The following is a 7,975-nucleotide window of genomic DNA, read 5'->3' as shown; positions in this document are numbered from 1 at the left end:
AAGGGAGGCTGTGTGGCATGATTTACAGGGAGGTGCTGAGTGGCACTATCTACAAGGGGACTGTGTGGCACTATTTACAATGGGGCTGCGTGGCACTATATACAAGGGTCGGCTGTGGGCACTTTCTACAAGATGGAGTGTGTGGCATTATCTACAAGGTGGAGTATGTTGCACTGTCTACAAGGGGGGCTGTGTGGCACTATTTACAACGGGGGCTGTGTGGCACTATCTACAAATGGGGCTGTGGGGCATAATCTACAAGTGGGGCTGTGTGGCACTATCTACAAGGGGGGCTGTGTGGCATGATTTACAGAGAGGTGCTGAGTGGCACTATCTACAAGGGGACTGTGTGGCACTGTTTACAATGGGGATGCGTGGCACTATATACAAGGGCCGGCTGTGGGCACTTTCAACAAGATGGAGTGTGTGGCATTATCCACAAGGTGGAGTATGTAGCACTATCTACAAGGGGGGCTATGTGGAGCACAATCTATATGAAGGGGCAGCGTGGCACGATCTGCAAGACAGCCTGTGTGGCACCATCTGCAAGGGGGCTGTGTGACATTATCTACAAGGGGGTGTGTGTGGCACTATCTACAAGGGAGCCTCAGTGGGGCACTGCCTACTGGGGGCAGTCTGGCACTATCTACAAGGAGGTTTGTGTGGCACTCTCTACAGTGGGCAGTGTGGCACTATCTACAAGGGGTAGTATAGCACTATCTACAAAGGGGTCTGTGTGGCACTATCTACACCAGGACTGTGGGATCATTATTAATGGGATCTCATAAAATAGGGGGGTAGATGATCTACAACTTGACGGCCTAGCTGTATTTATTGTCGGGAGGACGAGGGAAGTGGGGGTGGGGGCGTTAGTTATGGGGGAGGGGGATCCAGTTAAAAGTTTTGCTATGAGGCCCAGTCTTTACTAGTTATGCCCCTGGATAAAATATAGATAGATAAATAGATGATAGATACAGTGATCCCTCAAGTAAAAAATATCAATTTATTTCGGCACCACCATTGGAACTTGAAATTATTGTCATTTGAGACCATAATTCAATGGATAACAAGTCATCCCAAACTAAGAAAAAGTGACTGTCTTATCAGGACATCTCTTGTCAGGGCTAGAGTTAAGGGTAGGCAAACTGGGCAAAGCCCAAAGGGTCCCCAGATTTTTAGCTCAGTGCCCTGGGAGAGCGCCACTTTAAACTGTATTTGCATCTCCAGTACATGGTTACAGTTAAACTATATCTCTAAGGCAAAGCAGGGATGACCATTCTCTAAGCCACAGGCCGCTTTAGTCTTGCAGCATGGCACTGCTTGCGCCAGACCGCTGCCTTTACCGGCCGGAAGATGCCTCAGCCGCTTGGTTATGGGATTGGAGCTAGGCACGTAGAATTTTTAGTTTTTATTATCTATTAGGGGGCAGTGTTAGCCTCAAAGAAGACAGTGTTGACTCTAAGGGGACAATGTTGCCTACAGGGAGCACTTTTGACTACTAGGGGGTACTATTAACTATAAGGGGCACGAAGGTAGACATTTGTGTTGTGTGTGGGCACAAAGCAGGTTGTTATTACTGTTTGGACAGAAAGGGGGTACTAATAATACCCCCTCTTTGCCACAAAACAGTAATAATAATCCTCTTTGTTCCCCCACAGAATAAAAATACCCACCTTATTTATTTTGTAGGGGGCACAAAAGGAGCATTATTACTTTGTAAAGGGCTCAAAGGTGGCAATTTTTACTGTGTGGTGGATACTAACAGGGACTTTATTACTGCTTTGGAGCAGAAGGGGAGCATTATTACTGTCTGGGGAGCACAATGGGGCATTATTACTTTGTAGGGGGCACAATGGTGGGCAACATTAATATGTGGGAATAGAAGAGAAATATTATTACTGTGTAGAAGACACAAAGGTGGGCATTATCACTGTGCGTGGCACCAAGCGGAGCACTATTTCTGTGTGGGGTTTTAAAACGGGCGCTATTAATGTTTGGATGCACTGAGCAATTGCTTTTACTGTGTTGGGTACAAAACGCAGGACTATTTATTTGTGGGGCACTATAACTGCCTGGGGCATAACTAATTTCTGGGGCACAATATGGGTCACTCTCTGTTTGACACTATTATTTTGGGGGCAATTTCTGGAACTATTCTTTTCAGGGGTGCTGTGTGTGTGGCACTTTTTTAGGGGGTAACGTTAGTTCTAAAACCATTATTGCCGAATAACAGTATTTGAGGGCACACGGCAATATATCAGTTATAGTGATAGGGGCAAATAGGGTGGCAAAAGGCACAGAACTGAGGGTATCTGCAGGATGAGGAGTTTGTGTAGTGGATGGGGAAAAGGTAGGGAATGTACAGGAAAGCGAGGAGCAAGAGATGCCTGGGTAGTAAATTCTGTAGACACATGTCATCATGGCGAGTTGGACCAGATGGAAAAGACGGGAAAAATGAAGGACTTTAAATATGGAAGATGTCACCGGCTAGTTACTGGATGTAACTGTAGAGAGTAACTATTTGGTTATTGTATGGTGGTAATATTGGTCTTTGTATAGTGGATTTTATTCAATTACAGTATGGTTGTATTATTCAGTCACTTAGTGGAGTTAATATGTGGTCATTGTGTAGGGGTATTATTTGGGCCTTGTATAGTGGTATTATTGCTAATAACAAATATTACAGTAGATAAATATTACCTCCATACTTTTAACGAACAAAACCCACTATACAAAGACTAAGATATACTGCTTTTATTTGATAACTATATACATATGTTATGTTATATTAACCCCTTAGTGTCCAAGCCAATTTTTTTTTCATTTTCGTTTTACACTCCTTGCCTTTTTTTTCATCATTAATTTTTTATTGTAATTTTCAAATAAACAACATATGTTACATAAAGTGCTTCATATACAAGTACACTCCTTGCCTTTTATGAGCCATAACTTTTTTATTTTTCCGTCAATGGGGTGGTGTGAGGGCTTGTTTTTTTTGGGAGCAGTTATAGTTTCTCCTGGCACCTTTTAAAGTACATATAATTTACTGGGAAACGGAAAAAAAATCTGTGGTGTGCAATTGGAAAAAACGGTGATTCCTCAATATTCTTTTGGGTTTCGTTTTTACGTCTTTCACCTTGCTGTAAAAACAACAAATTGACTTTATTCTGCTGGTCAATATGATTACGGCTTGTCACGATCTGTGGGTATGTGGACCCACTGGGCCGTACCGCCATAGCGGGAAAGCAGCCGGCCAAACAGTGTAACAAGTCAATGTCTATATAGTCCAAGCACAGGGGTACCTGTAGCAGTCAGACAGTAGTAACGCCTAGGCTCAGATGGGACCTTGGCAGCAGACACCAGGCATGGTGTAACCCAGCAGGCGTGACCGATGGCACAACAAGACTCCAACTTTCTAAGTCACAGGAACAATAGTAGCATGGGATACAGGATACAGGTAGCAGGTACGGGAACACTAGGAACAGGATAACACTAAGGGGCCATTTGCAAGCCTAACATGGGTAAACACAACAACGCTCAGGCAATGAGTGAAAGGGCAGAGCCCTTTTTATAGTCCAGGGTGATCATGGGTTAATTGATGATTATTTTCATGTGTGCGCGCTGGCCTTTAAGGCTGGGCACGAGCGTGTGTGCACACCCTACGGGACACAGCATAACGGAGCGGAAGTGAGCGCTGGCGTCTCCTAGGTAGGCGATGCGGGTCAGTGCTCACAGATCCATGGCTGCGGCCGTCGGGGGTGAGCTGCTATTAGCCAAATGACACAATATTTGGACAAATAGCGACGCATATTTTGGTGCATCTTGCTAGACATGCTGGAAACTTTCTATCTTACACCACCTCATAGCTGGGGTACCTTACACCAATATTTTGCACCAACAAAATAGCGCACACTGTTAATAAATATGGCGCATTTAGCCACTACTCTTAGCCATGCTCCTTTTTCTAGAGGCTTTTCAAAACTGTGGAGTGAGGTGTCAAAAGTGTCTAAAACACATAAAATGATTGCCGCCAAATAGTGTTTTTTGGCGCAATTTGGTACATTTTGCTTAGTAAATCTCCCTTATAGTCTCTGGAGCAGATTAATTATTACTGTCTGAAATTCAGATCAAGAAGGGGAAACTAGACCAGACCGGAAGAAGAGGTGCTCAATTTATATTTTTTTCTCTTTTACCTCTTGGTTGGCTATCTTTACTCCAGTATTTTGCACCAATACTGTGGCTTACACCATTAATAAATCTGGCGCATTTAAGGGCGCCCCCTTTCAAGACACTTTTTAAAACGTTCTACTGAGGATCAAAAAGTGTCTAAAACACATAACAAATCTGTCGCACTGCATGTGCACCAGATTTTTGAAACAGTATGAAATCTGGCACATTTGGCTTAGGCCTCATGAACACAGCCGTGCTCGAAATCATGGCCCGCGATTGCGGGCACGGCCAGCCACCAACGGCCGCAGCCCGCATTTTCAGGCCGTTCTCCCATACAAAGTATGGGAACACGGGCCGTAAAATACGAAAAATAGGACATGCTCCATAATTTCCGGCACAGATCTATGGCACGGACACCTATCCGTAGCAATACGGAAAGGTGCCCGTGGCCAATATAACTGAATGGGTCCGTAATTGTGGACCATATTACGGTCTGCAATTAGGGAGATTTTTTACGGTCGTGTGCATGGGGCCTTATTGTGCACAACGCTGCTTCTCCTCCCATTCTACTCATTAAACCTGTAAATAAAGTACAGCCACTGAGATAACGGGAAGATTTGTTCTTTATTTTCTGGCATTTGAATACATCAGTACATTCCATATAATAGGCAAGAACCTCCACATAGGCTATCTTTCACCATTAGCCCCATTACTGTGATCAAAGTACAAGGCGCCTCTAAGGCTTCGTTCGCATCTGAGTTAGGTTCTCCGTTGCAGATTCCGCCAAAATACCATGTAGTGCTATATAGTTCAGGAAAATGACAGAAATCCAACAGAATCCATTTAAGTCTATAGGGTCCACCTGACACTGTTGTTTACTGACAAGTGACGGAGCTGTCATTTCTGTTATTTTTGTATGTTGACAGATATGATTAGATTTGGTAGGATGCAATATCGATGTAATGTCTACGGCTGACCACGAATGTCAGCATATCCCATTAAAATTGTCTGGATTGCCGAAAAAGAACCTTAATGAAAACCGTCTAGCAGAAAAACACTCCGTGGCCGTCCGAGCCGCAAGTCACGGCCCGTGCACACCACTACGGTCGTGTGCATGAGGCCTTAGGGACAGTGTTTAGGACCTAGCAGCACACTGTCAGCAGCGGTGAACACTTGAGGGGATTGGGCAATCTTTATAAGGCTAGGGCTACACGGCGACTTTGGCTGCAACACAGGGTGCGTTCTCAAAGATCGCTGTGTCGCGCTGCGCATATCGCAGTAATATAAGTGAATGTGGCCGCATTGTGCCCCGCACGTTGCTGCTACCGCGACTAGACAGTCCCAGGATATCCATCAAATTTGTTTTCTTTGCGACAGTCGCGGCAACCTGTGGGTTGCAACGTGGCCAAGTTCACTGACACCTTTGGACAAGCAAGCTGTGTTGTGGCCAAAGTCGCCGTGTAGCCTGAGCCTAAAGGTTGCATAGGGACATTGCTCTCTGCTTCCTCTGAGCCCCCAGATTTATGCCACTGTACAGAACTGATTTAACGATTTTATCAGCTCTGAGGAACTAGTTTGCTTTTCCAAGTTACTAATAAAGTATAGTATAATAGTACCCACTAAATGCTTTCATGAAATGCAGAATGTTTGGATGATCATATTATTATTAGAGACATTGTACCGTTAATTTGTTTCTACACATTTTTACCACTCACCTAGTAGTCATTAGGATGAATAATTTGTAATATCACCCATGTCTCAATGACATCATCAGTGGCTAAGATAAAACTACACGCTGCCTATAACTATGATTTTAAACATGGTAAACAATGTTTTGCTTGCCAAAGGGCAAGCCGATGTATTTTTATTTTTATTTGCCAAGAGCAAATACAGCAAGTCAAGTCACCCAATGCACTCTAAGGCATCATTTCACTCGTGTCGTACGCACCTATATTAGTCTATGGGGCAGTGCAGACAGTGCGCGAATTTTGCGCAGCGCGAGTGCGTTGCGTAAAACTCACGACATGTCCTTTCTTTGTGCGCTGTTCGCGCATCACGCACCAATTGAAGTCAATGGGTGTGTGAAAACCACGCAGGTCGCACGGAAGCACTTCCGTGCGAACTGCGTGATTCGCGCAACAGCTGTCAAACTCTGAATGTAAACAGAAAAGCACCACGTGCTTTTCTGTTTACAAACATCCAAACGGAGTGTCAAAATGATGGCGGCTGCGTGAAAATCATGCAGCCGCGCATCATACAGTGATGACAGACACAGCTGTTAAATGCCTTTTGCGCACGCAAAACGCAGCGTTTTTTGCGTGCGTAAAACGCACACGCTCGTGTAAATCAGGCCTTAGGGTATGTTCACATGGCTTATTTTCAGCCGTTTTTTGGCCCGTAAATGCCCCTGAAAAATGGCTAAAATACGGAAGCTGAACGCCTCCAAACATCTGCCCATTGATTTCAATGGGAAAAACTGTGTTTCGTTCCCATGGGGCACAGAGAGATGTGGTGCCGACCACGATAACATTTTATGGTGCCTAAACTATACAATCAGCCGATGAACGAGCGTTTGTGCGTTCATCGGCTGATCGTTGCCCTGTTTACAGTTCAATTATCTGGAATAACTTTTGGAAACGCTCGTTTACCCGATAATTGGCCGGTGTAAAAGGGCCCTTACTCAGACCCCCTCTCTTCTCATGCACCACAATGCGAGCAAACAAGGTGAGGGAGAACGACCTAAAGGTCAGGCTTGTCTTTTGTCCGACAAGGATTGGGACAGCTAGAAGAGGAAGACTGGGGGTTAGCCTTGCTGACCCTAAAGCTAGCCATACATGTAAGACAACGGTGGGTCAGCTATTTCCCAAATACCCCTTGAACATGCACCCTCAAACTGACCTAATCAGTGTTTACTTCCATAGGGAGAGGGGGTAATCTGCTGCTATCAGACACTTTCAGAAGGCAAAAAAAAAGGATCAGGCATACTAAAAATCCAACATGGCGGATCCTTGTTTCCCACAGTGGCGGACTTTCCGACATTCAATATAAAATAAATACTAAGTATTCACCTATATAACTTATGACTCATACACGCATTGGAAAAACAACCTGCTTATAAAACACTCTAAGTCCCAGTTCACACAGTTTTCTGATGTTGATTTTGACGCGGAATCCGCGTCAGAATCAGCGGCAAAAAACTTCCGAAACTGCCTCCCATTGATTTCAATGGGAAGGAGGCGTTTTTTTTCGCGGCGGATTTTAGCCTCTCGCAGTAAAAAAAAGCGGCATGCTCTTTCTTGCTGCGTTTCCACCTCTGACCTCCCATTGAAACCAATGAGAGGCAGAGAAAGAATTTTTCGCAGAATTTTTGGCCTACGGTGCTCAATGGCCACGGGCGAAAATCGCCACGAAATACGCTGCAAGAATGTGCAGGCTGGTCAAAATTCTGCCTGCAAAAAAACTCTGTGTGAACAGGGCCTAAAACCAATTGTATGTTATACAGTTTGGTAATAATAAAAAAATATAATAGTACGAAAATGTGTGATCATTGATCAAACCAATGTAATGAAATTAACATTATAATTGGACACTATAGCTGAAACATTGCATGCTGGGTAAAATGGGTCATGTTGGGAAGTGCACACCACATATAAGTGAGTAAAGAAGGGCATTGTTTCTTACCGAACAAAACGTACACATTTCCGGTAGTTTGAACATAGAAAGCATATGCTCATCATCAGAATGTACCATATTTTATTTTTTTATTTCAGTTTTTTACACTGATAGCTTTGTGAGGCGGAGTGGC

This window comes from Rhinoderma darwinii, chromosome 9 (genome assembly GCF_050947455.1).
Source record: "Rhinoderma darwinii isolate aRhiDar2 chromosome 9, aRhiDar2.hap1, whole genome shotgun sequence".
NCBI classification, from domain to species: domain Eukaryota; kingdom Metazoa; phylum Chordata; class Amphibia; order Anura; family Rhinodermatidae; genus Rhinoderma; species Rhinoderma darwinii.
This window is presented reverse-complemented; position numbering follows the sequence as displayed.